The sequence below is a fragment of the Dermacentor silvarum genome, chromosome 3, assembly GCF_013339745.2.
Source record: "Dermacentor silvarum isolate Dsil-2018 chromosome 3, BIME_Dsil_1.4, whole genome shotgun sequence".
Taxonomy (NCBI): domain Eukaryota; kingdom Metazoa; phylum Arthropoda; class Arachnida; order Ixodida; family Ixodidae; genus Dermacentor; species Dermacentor silvarum.
Window position 1 is genome coordinate 29,806,877 of NC_051156.1, and position 17,687 is coordinate 29,824,563.

At 50.2% G+C, this 17,687-nt stretch overlaps 1 pseudogene; it reads left to right on the forward strand.

The window, feature by feature from the left end:
• The first annotated feature begins 10,368 nt into the window (after positions 1-10,368).
• Positions 10,369-14,889, forward strand: LOC125944202 (uncharacterized; annotated as a pseudogene).
• The last annotated feature ends 2,798 nt before the right edge of the window (positions 14,890-17,687 follow it).

The window sequence follows — 17,687 nt, forward strand, 5'->3', positions numbered from 1 at the left end:
GTTTCCGCTCCTCTGACCTACGCTGAAGTCGCACGCAGACAGTCACCAGCAATACCGCTCAGCCCAGGTCCTGGTCGACCAGAAGATGCCTTCTTCGCTGCGCCTGTCCACCCGAACCCGCCACCTTTTCGCCGTCCCGCGCCGCCGTCCACTAATCCTTGGCGCACCCCGTACAACAGGCCTATTTGCTACTTCTGTTGTCTGCCTGGCCATGTCGCACGTTTCTGCCGTCGTCGTGACTTCCGTCCGAGTGCGGGCGAAGACAATCGGGACTACTTTCGTTCTGAGCCACCGCGCCTGATGTTCACCGAATCGCCGTGGCTACGACACACGTCGGTCGCCCTCACCACGTCGCCGTTCACTTTCCCCAATGGTTCGTCGCCCCCCACCAGTCCAAGCGGAAAACTAGCCCTCGCAGTTCCGGAGGCAAGAACTGCGCTCGTGTCGATAACTTCAAGGCCTCGATTTCTACCTGCGAACGAAATAACCGTGAATATCGAAGGTGTTTCAGTGCAAGCACTCGTCGATACTGGTGCTGCTGTGTCTGTGCTTAGTGGAGAACTGTGCCGCAGGTTAAAAAAGATAACGATACCGCTTTCCGATGTCTCTCTGCGTACCGCGAACGCGCACCACATTCAGCCTTCAGTGGCATGCACAGCTCGTCTTGTCATACAGGACATTTTGTACGCAGTCGAATTCGTCGTTTTTTGGCCATGTTCTCACGACGTTATTTTGGGTTGGGACTTTCTCGCTACTAACCATGCCGTTGTTGACTGTGCGCGTGCCGAACTTGAGTTGTCGCCGATGTGTGCCACCGCTTCTGACAAGCCACCTTCTCGAGTGGTCGTCGCCGCGGACACTGACACCCCTCGTTTGTCTTCTGTTTTTGTGCCACTTTCTTGCGACTCTGCTTCCGATTCCACCACCCTGTTTGCGCCCTCCGAAGCCTTCACCTCAAGCAAAAGCGTCCTGCTCCCTTTTGTAGTTCCACGGTCGAAAACTCTTGCAGCGCCATTTACGTCACGAATCGGTTGTCTTCCACAGCCACGTTATACCGTGGTATAACGTGGCTTAATTATTAATTAATTAATTAATTAATTAATTAATCTTGACTGAAACGTGGTATTCTGATGAGTTCACCATGCTTCAACTTGACGGCTACAATAATTATTTCATAAATCTTCCCAGTCGGCGTGGTGGTGGTGTCGCAATATATGTACAAAACCATCGCAATCACGAACTCGTCCATGAATATAGCAAAATAACTAATGACTTTGAAATACTAGTGTTGCGAAGCCAGCTTGAAATAATATGTGGAATCTATCGCCCACCAAACGGAAATGTATCGCGGTTTCTAGATTTTTTCGAAGTTTCTATATTATATTCGTACAAACAACTATCGCCTTATATGTGCTGTTGACATGAACATTAACATCTTAGAATCTAGCAGCGCGGCCATTACATTTACAAACACAATCCTTTCCGCTGGCTTCGTAAACCATGTCACAACGCCACCACGCATCACTGTGTCTACTTCGTCTGCATTAGATCTTATCATTACAAATTCAGAAACAGTTATTTCACATGTCGGTACTATTTCTTCCGACATTAGTGACCACTGTCCGGTTTTCATGTTTTACGCATCTGAGACCGACGACTTGAATTGCCCACCGCAGGAGGGTTTGATTTATCAGCATATATCGAATGAAGCATTAGAAACATTTTGGCTGGACGTCTCCACGTACGACTGGTCTAGCGTATTAGATAAAACCAATGTGGACGACGCGTACTCTGAATTCATCACGGCATTTGTGCAAATCTGCACAAAGCATTTTCCATTCCGCAAGGTAACGCGATCAAAGAAAGCGAGAAAACCATGGGTAACACGCAGCCATATTGGCATGATAAAAGAAAAAAATCATCTTTACCATACGTTCCTGCGCACTCGAGTACTAGAGGTGCTCAACAATTTTAAGAAAATAAGAAATAAACTAAATGCTGAACTTAGACGCCCAAAGTCATCCTACTATCACGAAATTTTCGCCCACATTAATATGAGACATCCAGATGCTGCATGGAAAACGATTAACGAAGTTTTAGGTCGACGAAGATACAATGCCTTGCCTGATCAAGTTTTTCACGATGGCCGAGAGTTAGCTGGCAGATCACTAGCTGACTACTTCAATAAGCATTTTGTTAAATCGGCGATATCAAACACAGTTTGTCCTCCAACAATAGGTTTGACCTCTATCTGTGCTGACAGTCTGTTCCTGGTACCAATTGACAGTTTTGAAGTTTATAGCACATTCATGAACTTAAATAACAGCAAAGCCCTAGATGCAGACAATCTTCAAATTAAGCCCGTTAAATACGTTCTAGAATTTTTCGTACCTGTGTTAGTGCATATATTCAATTTGGTCTTTTCGTGGGGTGTTTTCCCTCAGGCTATGAAGAAAAGCAGAGTCTCAGTACTTTACAAAGGTGGTGAGAAAAATCAGGTTAGAAATTACAGACCTATAAGTATTATACCTATTTTTTCTAAGGGCCTTGAAAAAATAATTTTTGCTCGTGTAACCAAATTTTTCGACCACAAAATATATTCTCTGACGCTCTCTTTGGATTTAGGAAAGGTAGATCAACAGAAAATGCCCTATTGGTAATTAAAGAACATATATTAAAAAACATTCAAAATAACTTTTACACATTAGGCCTTTTTGTAGATTTCAGTAAAGCGTTTGACTGCATTTTATTAAAGAAATTATCTTCCTACGGAATTCGCGGTAACCCTCTTGAGCTATTTAAATCTTACCTAAGTAACAGAGGCCAGTCACTATGCATTGGCGGAGCGCAATATTCTTTCCTGCCAGTGTTGAGTGGGGTCCCGCAGGGCAGCGTATTGGAACCTCTGCTATTTAACGCCTTTATTAATGACATTCTCAACACCGATACAACAACACATTTCATTATATAGCGGATGACGTTACTGTGCTACTTTCTGGACCAAGCGCAGATGACTTGACAGTAAAATGTAATAACTTACTTCACCGGCTACTCTCTTGGTCTCTGTCTAATGGGCTACAAATTAATCCGCAAAAAACTAAAGCTGTGTTGTTCTGCGCAAAAAACAAACTTCCTAATTCAAACAACGCTATCATGCATGGCGGGAAAAAATATAATTAGTTGCTGAACACAAGATACTTAGTGTCACATTTTGCTCTAACCTTAGCTGGGACACTCACATTAATAATATTTGCAAAATGCTTTCATCTGCAGCAGGACTGATATCACGCTATCGCGCGTTTCCTCCTGTTCGCATTAAGCTTCATATATACCATGCACTGTTCGAATCACATCTTACTTACTGCAATTTAGTATGGGCAACGACTACTACTACCGACATCACCAAGGTTCTAACACTTCAAAAGAGGGTAGTTCGTTACATAGCGAATCTCTCCTACCTCTCGCATACAGAATATGCTTTCCGCACATACAGTATTGTTCCTGTAACATGTATGTATGAATTACGCATTTTAAGTTCCTTCCGCTTCTCATCTACTGCATTTCGGGAATTTCTAACAGGACTCGCATCACTACAACTTCACAATAAACGGGTTAACACTAGGAGTGATCCTACATGGTTCCTCCCAAGCTTCCGCACAAATTATAAACTGCTGATATTGGAACACAACTTACCCTTTATATTATATAAGTATACCGATATTAATCATTACACTTTAAGCGAAATAAGACAACATTTCATTGATGCGCATTTCCTCTGACAATTTGTTTTTCTTTTCCTGTGTTTTAACTACTAGTATTCCTGGTGTAATCAAAAGGTTTTTTGTTATCCTTGTTTGCTTTTCTTATATTAGTGTGTAACTTCACTGTTGTGTAATGAGAGTACCTTGTAAAAACATATCGTTTCTTATCGTTTTGTTCTGCTTTTCTTTTTTTTTAATCGATAGCTTCGTCATCATTGTCTGCTTTACTGACATATGCTCACTATTGTGTAATTACTATAATACTTTGTAAAATATTCCACTCTTTTTGTTATCCTTTATAATATGTATGTTTTTTTACGTTCCTTTGTTAACAACGAAATGTGACATGTCGAAACTACTGCCACATCATGGTTGCTAGGGCCTCGTCAAGCTGTTTGAACCAGCTTTTTGCCCTAGCATTTATTTCCGGTGTGTATTTTTGGAAAAAATAAAAATGATTTGATTGGATTTGAATGTATAGGCCGGCTTGAGGATATTGATTCCGCATACTCAACTCAACTGCCTGACGACACGATAGGCCTTGTCGTCGACAGCATTACTCCTGCTACCTCCGCCGATTCGTCCTCCTGAGAGGCATTCCTCCCGTCAACTGATTCCACCCTCCCGCCTGCACAGCGTACCCAACTCTTGGAGCTTCTCGCCCGCTTTCGGATGTCGTTCGATCATAAGCAGTCTTTCTTGTGCCGCACACCCGCCATCGTTCACCGCATTGACACTGGCACCCATGCACCTCTGCGCCTGCGTCCATACCGAGTTTCTCATGCTGAGCGCCGTATCATTCATGAACAAGTCAACGACATGCTTCATCGTGGCGTAATACAGCCCTCACACAGCCCTTGGGCTTCCCCAGTTGTGCTGGTAAAGAAAAAGGTCGGTAGCATTAGATTTTGCGTTGAATATAGGCGCCTTAACAAGATCACACGATAAGATGTTTATCCGCTGCCCAGAATCAACGACGCCCTCGATTGCTTGCAAGGAGCAGAGTTCTTCTCCTCTTTGGATCTTCGATCTGGGCACTGGAAGTTAGCTATGAATGAACCTGACCGTCCCAAGAGTGTGTTTGTAACCCCAGACGGTTTATATAAGTTTAACGTGATGCCGTTCGGCCTTTGTAATGCGCCTGCCACCTTTGAACGTCTCATGGACAACATTCTTAGAGGCCTCAAATGGCACACGTGTCTGTGCTACCTGGACGACGTCGTAGTCTTTTCGAAGGACATTGCCTCCCCTTTGAGTCGACTCGCAAGCGTCCTCACTTGCCTTTCAAACGCTGGATCGCAGCTTTATTTGAAGAAGTGCCACTTTGCCGCCCGCCGACTTACCATCTTAGGATATGTTGTCAGCAAGGACGGTGTCCTTCCCGACCCTGCAAAGCTTCGCGCCGTCGCCGAGTTCCCCAGGCCGTCAACGCTGAAATACCTCCGTAGCTTTATCAGCCTGTGTTCGTACTTTCGCCGATTCGTGCGTAATTTCGCGTCCATAATCGCCCCCTTAACGCAACTGCTTGCCGACAGCCAAGGCATCTCGGCATGGTCTACAGCTTGCGAGGACGCGTTCACCACATTACGCCATCTTTTGATATCTCCACATATCCTACGCCACTTTGACCCAGACGCTGACACAGAAATCCACACGGACGCTATAGTGGAGTATGCCTCGGCGCTATTCTTGCCCAGCGTAAGTCTGGCTTCGAAGAGTACGTCGGCTCTTACACCAGCCGCACTCTCACCAAAGCGGAAACGAACTATTCAGTCACCGAAAAAGAATGTCTTGCAATCGTTTGGGCAATCACCAAATTTCGACCTTACATATATGGTCATCCATTTGACGTCGTGACTGATCACCACGCCCTGTGCCGGTTGTCGTCGATAAAGGACCCCTCTGGTCGCCTAGGTCGTTGGGCGCTTCGTCTACAGGACTATGACATCCGTGTTGTGTACCGCTCCGGCCGTAAGCATTCGGATGCCGACGCTCTTTCGCGCTCGCCACTGCCCGATGAGGATGATGCTGCGTCTGTCTCCAGCTACGATTATTCGTCTCTTACATACACCGACATGCCAGCTGAGCAACGCCGCCATCCTTGGATAGCCTCGCTTCTGGAGTATTTATCTCAGCCGTCACCACACACCACCGACCGCTCGCTTCGGCGTGTTGCTCGTCACTTTGCCATCCGCGATGGGCTTCTGTACCGCCGCAACTACCTCTTTGACGGCCGTAAGTGGTTGCTAGTGATTCCTCGCCATTTACGTTCCGACATATGTGCCTCTTTTCATGCGGATCCGCAATGCGCCCATGCCGGTGTACTAAAGACGTATGCACGCCTCCGGCTTCGATACTACTGGCGCGGAATGTACCGCTTCGTTCGGCAGTACGTCCACTCGTGCTCCAAGTGCCAACGCCGCAAGAGCCCACCTAACAAGATTACAGGGCCGCTCCAACCATTGCCTTGTCCCTACCGGCCTTTCGACCGTATCGGCATTGATTTGTACGGCCCTCTACCGTACACCCCAGATGGCAACCGCTGGGTTATCGTCGCCGTGGACCATCTCACGTGCTACTCCGAAACTTCAGCGCTTCCGGCGGCCACAGCACGTGAAGTCGGCTTGTTCATCCTTCGCAACCTTGTTCTCCGACATGGTGCGCCTCGCGAGCTACTAAGTGACCATGGTCGTTCATTCCTCTCCGAAGCTGTAGAAGCCCTCCTCCGGGAATGCAACAGTATCCATAGAACTACAAGCGCATATCATCCGCAAACCAATGGCATGACTGAACGCTTTAATCATAGTCTCGGCGACATGCTCGCCATGTACGTTTCCGCTAAGCACATTAACTGTGACCGCATCCGTCCCTTTGTTACGTATGCTTACAATAGCGCCACTCAGTCTACCACGGGATTCTCTCCCTTCTTTCTTCTTTATGGTCGCGAACTTTCCTCGTTTATGGACACGATTCTTTTGTATGTACACTAGTCTTATCATCAAACGCTCAGTGTCGGCTGATCCCGTTGATAACGTCTACATCTACAGCCACATAGACAAGTAGACCTATAGTCCACTAGAAAAGTTACTACAGTAGATAACTAGTACGCGCGTTCCCTTGGGGACAGGTAGTGTTGCATTGCCCACTAGCGGGCGGCATGAAGCTGTGTAGCTCAGCCGCTTTTAGGCTGGAGTGGCCACTCTTAAAATCCGTATGTTACTCTATGGTCAGGGTTTGACGTGGTTTGCATGACCGTCAATATGCTTTTTCACTCTGTGCCCGTTTCGCACGCTGCCCATCCGATATCGGCGCGTCATAGCACATCCATAGAGAATGGAATTCAACAAAAGCGGACACTCCCATAGAGCCCAGCGGCCGAATTGACTGCAGCGAGCCAAGCGGTCGGCATCAATCACTCCCGTTTTCGGTTTTGGACGCGCGCATTTTGAACACTAGCAAGCACGCTGGCTGCGCCTTTCTTTTTTCTTTTTTTTTTTTCTTGTGCTCGACCACGCACGGTCTTCGTGCGGAGTCGGTTTATTATTTGGTAAAAATGATTGCGAACGATCATGCCAAGTCCCATCGAATCTGTGCCACGTGCAATTTCACAAGTAGACCCGTTGTGAAATGAGGAAATATTTATTTTGCTCTGTATAAAAGCTCGTTCCTCGCTTTTTGTGCGTTCATCCAACGTTGTGACCCCAGGTAAGCAGTAGTTCCCGTATGAAGCTCCACCGGACGGCATGAGCTGAAAAAACGTAAATTCCAAGCATGTTACATTTACAAACAGGTGTCATTTTGGTATTTAGACATATAGGAATACTGCGTATAGAGCGGAACGTGCGAAAACGCTGCATGGGTGGCATTACAAACAAAAGTAATTCGCTTTTACATACATGGCGTAGAAAATACCGACTCATCCCCAAAGATACATTAAAATATGAAAACATGATTTCCAAGCATTCCTCCATCTCCGGGCATTATTTCCTGCACTTTCGCAGCACAAATACACGGGCGACTTCGCGTTTCCAAAACTTGGCCTCGGGCGACGCGACGGTACGCCACATACACAGAGACGGACGCAACAGAGGCTCCCAGCCGGACCATGCTAGACGTTCGCAAAATGCCTTCTACTCGCACTCAAGACAAATGCGTGGCTGCAAAGCCTGTTTTCAGTTCATTCGCACGACCGAACGGAGGAGGAATTTTCGCGGCGGATGGCGTATCACGTGACACGCGCGTCATCAAAACGCGCCGCCCTCGCCTAGTCCGTCCTCCTCCGCTCGCGGTCCTGATTGAAAATGGTCGCCGGTATTTCCATCCGTCCGTTTGGCGGTGGTCTGACCTCAATTTAGCGTAGTCAGCGTTAAATCTGTAAACATTGGACGCATTGGCGTGGCTACGATGGCGTGTTACCGGCTTGGAGCCACGTGTGATTTCGTTGTGCAGCAGTGACCGCATGTATTTTGTTGTGGTGCAGCGGGAAAGGCAAGTCATGGTTGCGCGCGAATTTCTATTTACTCAGACCGCGCAGCCTGTGTGACTTCAACATGAGTGAGATGCACAAGAAAACGCTAAATGACGAGGCAACCGTCACTGTTTTGGCTCTTGTTGAGGGATTCACAGCGCTATGGAATATAGAGCACGCCGAGAACGCAAAAGCGCAGCTACACAGGGAATATGCACAGGGAATTCCGCAAACGGTGCTCCGGCTGTGGGAACGCGACGTAACTCGGCTGCGCCGGATTAAAGTGATCACGTGACTGTTTGGCCCGCGGAGCAGGCGGGATTTTGTCCTCGCGTGTGTATCCACCTTTAGAAGAGGGAATTTTCGAATTACACGTTTCTGATATGTTCCTCGGCGTTATATATCGTGCGTTCTGCCGGCGCTAGCAACACACTCCCATGTTATCACTCTTGGCAATGGCCCATCGCGTTTTCGACAGGCGCGAGTACCGGAAGAAGGTATATGTTGTTGCGGGCCCACAAAAAACCTCACAAACTTGTCCTTCTAAGATTCATTACATGCCAAACTAACTTTGACACCACGGCCGAGCTGCTTTTAGCTAACTGTGTCACAGCGCGCTGTGCGGCCAGCGTGCCTCAAAAGTACCGCAAAAAGTAATGAAATTACCATTCAGTAATATCTGGCGTCAGTGAAAGCGGCACATACTTCTCCTAGCAAGATGCACTAGACTACGCACCACGGCCGAGTTGGTTCTAGCTAACTGCATCACAGCGCCCTGTGCGGCCAGTGTGGCCCAACAGAACCGAGATAAGTTACAATAATCCCCTAGGAAGCGTCGGAAGCATGTCCCAGCACGATTCAATAACTTAAATTAACTGTGCCAGGACGGCCGAGATGTTTTTCGCTAACTGCGTCTTAGGTCTCGGTCCCGTGCCGTAAGCCTAATTCCGTCATAGACTGTGAAACAAAATTTCTCACCTTGCCGTAGTCCAATAGTGCAGTGGTGTCTTCTCCCAGTGCTGAAGGAACGCAAGAATACGCCGGAAGCCCAAGAAACCAGGGACGGCGCGGCGGGGAGCGACGGGAGCGGTCGCAAACCACGTCGGCACCGTGAAAGATCGCTATTATTTGCGGTAAGTTAACTCTTGCCCCTGCAAGCCTTTTACCATCGTCTCAGGGAACCTCTGCGGCACCCGTAGACACCACGTTTGTGAGAGTGCACCAACTTTTCGCCATTTTCCGGCAGTTTGTTTTTTCGGCCGTTTGAAGCTTTCGCCACGCCGCCGCCAAACTGACCCTAACGGCGGAAAGGCCCGCGCTGGCCCCGCTCGGGGATCCCCCGGCTATGGCGGCTGCAAATCAAGTCACAGGATACGACCCGGAGTCCCTACGGGTCGTAAGCATGGATACGGTTCAAACCGAGACACCTCTACCAACCGAGGAAAAATACCTCCAGAATATGATCCGCGTCTGGCGCGGAAGGAAGAACAGGGCAGCGGCCTCGAGGGATGCCTGCGCGGGTGCCGCCCAGCAACAGACGGCGGCTCGCTCTGAGCATGCGCAGGGCGGGAGCGCGCCGTGCGCGGCCTCGAAGCGCGCCAAGCGACTTCAGTGGCGGCCGCAGAACACGCCGCGCATTGAAAAAGACGACATCATCGTGGTGCTGAAACCACGAGAGACCATTGACCTCTAGGCAACTTTTGGTCCTGGACAAGCCGCCGCTGCAATCCGCAGCATCATCGCGGACGAGGCAAGTGTGGGACTTGTGGTATGGACCGTCTTGGGACTAAAACGCGCTGAAATCAGTGGACGCCGCAGAGAAGCTACTCCGGGATATTACACTGCCGGTTGGGGGCCGCCAGCTGCGATTCCGCGAACACCCCAAACTCTCCGGTGAGTTCTGTCGGGGCGTCGTGACCGTCTCTCAGGACGAAAGGTCCGAAAGCGTGAAATGCAAACTCAGTGTGGAACCAAATGCAGTGTCTGTGCGGAAGCTGGGGGGAACCCCTATTGTGGTGCTCACCTTCGAGGGGACCAAAATGCCACGGACGGTGTTATACAGCTACGAGCGGCTCCCTGTTTGCCTGTGTAAGACAGTGCCTGCATGCCCCCTCTGTGGCACAGTGGGCCATCGGGCCGATGCCTTCCCGCGACCGCAGGCCGGGCGCTGCGGAAGCTGCGGGGTCCAGGTCCCTGATGCCTCTCCTGACGGTCCCGCAGAACACCAGTGTGCTCTTAGCTGTCTCCTCTGCGGAGGCAGCCACCCAACCGGAGCTCCCGGCTGTGCCGGTCGGTTCCGGAAAACCATCAAACCGGGCTCCCCACCCGGATCCAAGCCGAAGACAGGGCATAAGGAGGTTCCTACGCCCAAAGGGCGGCCCCAAAAAAGTGCCAGCCGGAAAACCGGAGCCTAAGAAGGCCCAAACTGGGTCACCTACAAGTGTAAAGTCCGGGACCCAGGCGAGGCCCGCGGTCCTCAAGGCCAAGGACTTCCCGCCCTTGGCACCCGTCGAACCACAGGTGAGCAGTTGGAGGGGGGCAGTCTCCAGACCCTCCCCCACCGAAACCGCCCTACAGCAGCAGGTAGGCGCCGCGCAAAATTCATGAATTAGAGGCCAAGCAGGCCGGGCCATCCGAGACAACACAGGAAGCCGAGCTAGACGACGGGGATGATGGGTCATACGTATAATCCTACCTCACTAGCGTCTCGCGGCAGACCGCGGACACGGTAGTTGGATCCGTTTCCACTGCCGGTCACATCGGCCACCTCGAAGCCCTGGAGCGCACAACCGAGCAACTGGAGGAGCGAGTTGCTGCAGCCCTCCCGAATCAAATCATGTCGGCAGTCCGCGAATCCTTCCTGGACATGTTCACGGCGGCCTTAACGCAAACCCTTCCCGAAATTGTGGCTCAGGTCTCTGACTCGCTCCTTAATGCCATGCAGCCCTGGGTCAGCTCCCAAATTAAAAATTCCACTCGTTGCGACTCTCCACTGCTCAAACGCAAGACAGCCTCCCCCCAGGCAGCAGAGCAAAGCGGTTCAGGGCCGGCTCTCGGTGGGCCGGTGAGGCCCCTGACTGGGACTGCGCCTGCTTTCGGCTCGAGCCGGTCCCCCACCACGTAAAATAAATACAAGATGTCTAGCCGACTGAACAGGAACGCTAAAAATCTAGAAAAATTCGAGATCATCCAATGGAACTGCAGCGGTTTTAGAGGTTGGAAAAAGCGGTCGCACCTCCAGCTCTACCTGCAGTCCCTCGGTGACATGCTAGCGCTCCTTGCCCTGCAGGAGCCTGGCATGGACACTAAATTTTCAGGCTACAGCACCTTCCAGGGGAACCCCTCGACGTGCATCCTGGTGAATAAGGCTTACATTGCGCTTCAGGTCGACTTAGACTTGAGCACCGAGCAAGAATACACAATGGTCCGGGTACTGCCTCTCAGACGCCGCGACCCGTCAATACATATCCTCAACATATACTGCCCCCCGCATAAACCGCGCTTAACGTTTAGTGAAATCTTCCTTCGCGCGATCAAATTGGCAGACAAAGAGCCTCTAGTGATTGTTGGAGACTTCAATGCTCCCAGCCTTCACTGGGGCTATTACTTCGAGAAGGCCAGAGGGCGTAAGCTGGCGGAGCTCATCTCCACCCTTCGCCTCACGTTGCTCACGGACCCGGCGTACCCCACCCGAGTGGGGAACTTGGTAACCCGCGTCACGTGTCCGGACTTTTCGCTCGTAAAAAATGCTGGGGACGCTGCCTGGGAGAACTTGGGCGATTCTCTAGGAAGCGATCACTGCCTTCTGCGGGTTACACTCCTGGAAAAAGCAGCGCGTAAGAAATGGGGTCAAGCTAAGCTGACCGATTGGCACGAATTCCGAAATCAGACTGTCCCTCCTGTACTCTTTTCTGGCGGCTACGCGGAATGGGCTAAACACAGACAACATTCAGAAACAACACGTCACTACACTACAAACCACCGAAGAGATCCCCGCTGTGGACACTCACCGCCTGCACTTGTGGGAGGCGCGCCGAAGCTTAACTAAACGGTGGAAAAAGCAGAAAACCAATCGCAAATTACGCGCCCGCATAGACCAATTCACAGAGCAGGCTGCAGCGTATGCTGCTCAGCTCTCAGTTTCAAATTGGATAACACGGTGCGAAGCCGTAGCTAATTAAGATTAGCTCCAGGGGGACATGGCGTCTCATTCGCAGTCTCATAGACCCCTCTCAAACGAGAGGGGAGACGCAAAAGCAGCTCCGGCAGGCTCTTCAGGGGTACCAAGGTACAACGGCGCAGATTTCGGACACCCTGTGCGATAGATATCTCTGTCTTACGGAGGACCCGACTGGGCCCGAGTACGCGTACTCTGGCAAGCTTAATCAACAACTCGATGCCCCTTTTGAGTTACATGACCTTAAGGCGGCCTTGGCTAACATGCGCCGGGGTACGGCTCTGGGACGGGACCGCATAACAGTAAAACTGTTGGCGAACCTCCCGGACTCAGCCTACCTCCATTTGTTAGAATACTTGAACCAAATGTGGGACGGGCGTCCACTCCCTCCCGAATGGAAAACGTCCCTTGTAACGTTCATCCCCAAAGCAGGTGAGGCCGTGAATACGGAGAACCTGATGCCCATATCACTGACTTCGTGTGCGGGGAAAATGGTACGGGATCGCCTCTGTCCATACCTGGAGGGCAGGGCTTCTTTGCAGCTACCATGTTCGGGTTTCGCCCGCACATGTCGGCACAGGACGTCCTCCTCCAGCTGCACAGGGACGTAATACGACCCACAACTATGCAACACAATGACAAAACCATCCTCGCCCTTGATCTGAAAGGGGCTTTTGGACAATGTTAAACACGGTAGCATCCTGGCCAACTTGAATTCAACCGATTGCGGCGCTAAGACCTACGCATATGTAAGAGATGTCCTCTCTAAGCGCCAGGCCCTTCTTCGGATCGAGGACGAGGAATATGTCCCTTACACGATGGGAACACGGGGTACCCCTCAAGGAGCAGTGTTATCACCGCTCCTGTTCGACATAGCTATGATGCGCCTCCCAAGCCAATGGGCCCGGGTGGAAAGCATTCAACACGCGATATATGCAGATGAGATTACAATCTGGACCACCGAGGGGAGCCTTGGGGAAATAGAGGACCGCCGTCAGCGGGCCGCTTCCATAGCCGAGGCGTATGCAATCGACTGTGGGCTCCAATGTGCTCCAGCAAAAACAGAGCTTCTGCATATCAGAGCGAACCCGAAGGATAACTCAGCAATACAGATCTCTCTGTCGGGAGGTCCTATCAGAGATGTGAATGAGCTCCGGATTCTGGGCCTGTTCATTCACCACAGACCCAGACCGGGCTCCACTATTGCGAAACTCAAGAGAGTAGGCGAACAGGTAGGGCGCATAATCCACCGTGTTTCCCACAAGTCGGGCGGTCTGCGAGGCAGGGACGCGCTTCGGCTTGGCCATGCCTTCGTGACTAGCCGGATCCACTACGCCGTGCCATACCTTCGCACTACTAAGCAAGAAGACGAGCGAATAGACGCCATCATCCGCAAAGCAACTAAGCGAGCCCTGGAACTCCCGGTGACTACCTCTAACGCAAAACTAAAGACGTTGGGGGTGCTGAACTCCTACCAGGAGTTGCGGGAGGCCCACCTCGTGAACCAATACACGCGGCTCATGCAGACAGCCCCCGGGCGCCGCCTGCTCAACCGCTTACACATCCAACACGCTTGCACTCCAAAGGAGGCGGAGTGTATTCGAGAACTGTGGCGCCATATACTCTGGGTCTCTCCGCTCCCTCGTAACATGGGTATCGACACGCACAAAAGCAGAGGACATGCGCGGGCTCGGGTGCTTGAGAGACAACACGGTTCCCGACCTGATGTATACTATGTAGACGTAGCCGGGACGTCGCCCGCGGGATTTTACACGGCTTCCGTCGTTCACCGGGAAAAGCACGTTGATGGGCTCTCCTTCCGAGTCCAAAATTCAGCTTGAGCTGAGGAAGTAGCGATAGGACTTGCGGCCGCCGACCCCAATTCGAGAATCATCAAGACGGACTCCCGTAAAGCATGTGATCATTACTTGGTAGGGGAAATCTCCCCCTTAGCCAGTCAAATTCTAAGACGGGCTGCCACTTACTCAACACCGAAACGTATTATTTGGGCTCCTGGCCACCAGGGCTTACGAGGTAATGAGGCCGCTGACGCGGCTGCCCGAGCGCTTACCCACCGGGCTCCCCACCCTAGCTCTTCTAGCTCGCAGGCAAACCTACCGCTGCTGCGGTTCAGGGAAATTATAACACATTATAGCGATAACCACCGCCTTTTACCGACTCCTGCAAAGGGGCTGAGTAAGGCGGAGGAGCGAACTTTAAGGCGCCTGCAGACAGGTACTCTACTGTCTCCTGCAATCATCAAACATTTCGATCCCAACACGGATGGGTGGTGCCCGCACTGTGGGGAGACCAGTGATATCTTCCACATGGTGTGGGCATGTACTAAAAATCTCTACCTCCCCCCTACCCCTTCCCGAGAGGCATGGGAGACTGCCCTCCTCAACTGCTCCTCGCTGGAGTCCCAACGGGCTCTGGTGAAACGGGCGCAAGACGGGGCCTCGTCATACGGTGTCCCAGACTAGGGACGCCAACCATGTAGCGGGGCACTCTGTGGCCCCCAAACACTCTTTATTAGACAAATAAAGTTTTTTCATCACCAAGAAACGAGGCTACATGAAAAAAAGGAGACAGACGGGTCGCTCTCAAACGCGCAGCTGTCCTCGCTCGCTTCGGTGGAGTGTCTGGTGCATGACGCATGCATCTGGCGCATCATTGGCCTGTCGCTAGGTAATGCAAGAAAAATAATTTAAGTTCATTTATACGCAAAGCATTTTAGTTTTCGCGGCAAGGAATTAAAAAATAAAACAATGTCTGTTAATTTCAGTTTCTTTTTTTTTTCGACGCTCGCGGCAGCTAACATTCGGCATCAATACTACAGCGTGACGTGTTTCCTATTGCGAGTTTTTACCGAGTGTCCCCTCTTGTTGAATTTCTTTCTCTATGGCGAGGGGTTGGCATGGGTTCGCGAGTGTGTTACGTCGAGAGGGCTGTGGCCGAGGGGTCCACTCTGTCGTCTGTTACGGCGGCCCGCCGTGTGGATGTGCTCTGCGCCGGACCGGACCGCGGCGGACCGTCGCATCACGTGACCGATCGGCCCGCAGTCTGTCGTGTGCCTTTACCGGACGCGCATAGCGCCGGAACGATCACCTGCTGCTGCTAAGGCAATGAACCGTCTTAATTTTTTCCTCAGCCGACGCAACATACCTACCACATACGTAATATCATACAAAAATTATTTTGCAATCGACTACACACATGATTGGTATCTCTGTACAGAATGGCAGAAGCTTGGGATATGTTAAAAAGTGACTTTTTTGTATTTCGGGTTTTCAAAATACCTTCCTCTGCCATTCTAGGCATATTATACAGAAATCTTTGCTCCCTCATGAATTAGGAATACTTTTAGCACGGTAACGTTTATGTTAACCTATAATTGCGAGTAACTTATAACATAAAGGTTACTAGGTGGCTAAAAAATTTGATCTTTGTGTTTTCGTGAATTTTCCTCGCGGCTAGAGGTTACATGTGCCGAATCGTGTATTTTAAATGTTACTGCAACTCCAAATCTCTTGTAACCTTTAGATTGTAACCTCTAAACGAGTTGGCATTCATGGCTTAGGGGACCTACTGTATGGATTATTGTGTCGTATTGCGATCCTGATGTGGTGTTTTTTGCCGGGACTAACTTTACGATATGTTGTGCGGCCGAGGGAATGAGGCAGGTTGGACTAAATTAATATTTGGACACCAGTGGGAATCTTTGGTTTCGCAATGTAAAAAAGAAATTTAAATCTTGCACGAGCGTATGCTCAAGAGAGACAGCAGCAATTCATTCGTCACTGATCTCTACTGCATACATGGTATTATAATGTAAAAGGAAGCCACAGAAACAGTGAACATACATCGGACAATTTTGTGCAAACGATGTTCTGGCATGAATTATCACTACGGTTCAATGTGATGGAAAGCCCTCCTGCTGCCGCTGCAGGCATTTTAGGCTGTGGTATAAAACATAGACTTGTGTACCTGCACAAAAACTAAAAGCGGATCCATTACGGTGATTGAATGTATATTTGCACCCAATATTTTTTATTACTTCCTTGTGTATCAATGCTCCCTATATTCGCGTTTGTTTTATATTTTCCTGAAACACGACACCCACTAACAGTGGGCGCACACTGAAGGTCACACGTGGGCGCACGCTAGAGTACTGTAAAATCTCGACGACCGACAGAATCAAAGCGTAGAGCAGGTCGAATAACTAATCTGCAGGGCGAGAAAGATGCTTCGTAATCATACTGTCACGGGAAACGGTATAACTGAAAATATATTTACAAAATATCTACAGCAGGCTGTAGCACTGCCAAGATGGCCGAAAGACAATCTCTTCAATCCTCGTCGTCTTCACCCAAATGGTCAACGTCATCTTTGTCCCATTGCACGCAGTCTCGTAACAATACTTACTTGTACACTGCAACTGAATGTTTGGCCACCGCGCTTTCTTTTTCTTTTCTATCTTTTTCGTATTTTTGACGTATTAGAGGGAGTAGTTCCTAAATTACAGCAAATTTTGGGTTCATTAGAGAACGCCAGACACGTACCAATTTTGCCCGCTCACTACCACGCAAAAAAAAAAAGACGCCGTTTCATTCACATGACAGCGGGCGACATCTGCTCCAGTAAGGTCTCGTAGAGAGATGAACATGCGCTCACGGTGGAAGGCCACAATGGCGGCCGGCGAAATGAGCAGGGAGAAAACATACAAATACAAACGAACAGCAACATCCTGAAACATTAGAATATTAGCGTCTTGATATACAGTTAAACCTGCTTATAACGAACCTCCATATAACGAATTCCTGGATATAACGAAGTTTTTCGATTCCCCGCCGTTACTCCATAGAAGCACATGTATTTGAGACCTCTACGTAACCAAGTGGCAGCGGGAGACCCCCTCGATATAACGAATTTTCCCATCCGACCACCTAGAGATTTCGCCCCAAATTTTTTCATTTTTGGGCGAGCAGCAACCGGAAGCACCTTCTCCGCCGCGATGGAATGCGAAGCGAGCGCACGTATGCGTGCGTGCGTGCGTGTGCGAGGCGGCCCTGCATCCCACGACCCGGCGATCTTGCCGCCGCGGGCGTGACCTTTCCCCCTCCCTTCATTCAAATCTGATCCTGCCGCTAGCTGCAGCTGGCCTAGCCCGCCAAGCCGGCACTCTTCTTTTCCAGTTGATCTTGCCGACGCGCTGGTACACGCTGTGGCACATCAGACTCGATGAGCGCGGACACGCGCTGTCAAACGCTGGCGGCGTGTG